Source organism: Gavialis gangeticus, unplaced genomic scaffold (assembly GCF_001723915.1).
Source record: "Gavialis gangeticus isolate Ggan-Ray unplaced genomic scaffold, GavGan_comp1, whole genome shotgun sequence".
NCBI lineage: Eukaryota > Metazoa > Chordata > Crocodylia > Gavialidae > Gavialis > Gavialis gangeticus.
This window is the reverse complement of record NW_017729028.1, coordinates 7184310-7184539: the sequence shown is the minus strand read 5'-3', so window position 1 is coordinate 7184539 and position 230 is coordinate 7184310.

Sequence of the window (230 nt, the reverse complement as noted above, 5' to 3'; positions counted from 1 at the left end):
CCCCGGCCGCGCCCCCGCCCGTCTCGTGCCGCGACCCGCGCCGGCTGCCAGGGAGGCAGGAGGGGGTTGTAGCAGCATCACCATGGCGACAGTGACGTCAGCTCACCCTGGATCTCATTGAAGTCATCCTTCCTGAAGTCAAGAGCCTCTGCCCTCCTGGCTGACTTCCCCACCCTACAACGAATAGTGAATTCTATCATCTCATGATCACTGTCTCCCAGATTACCCTC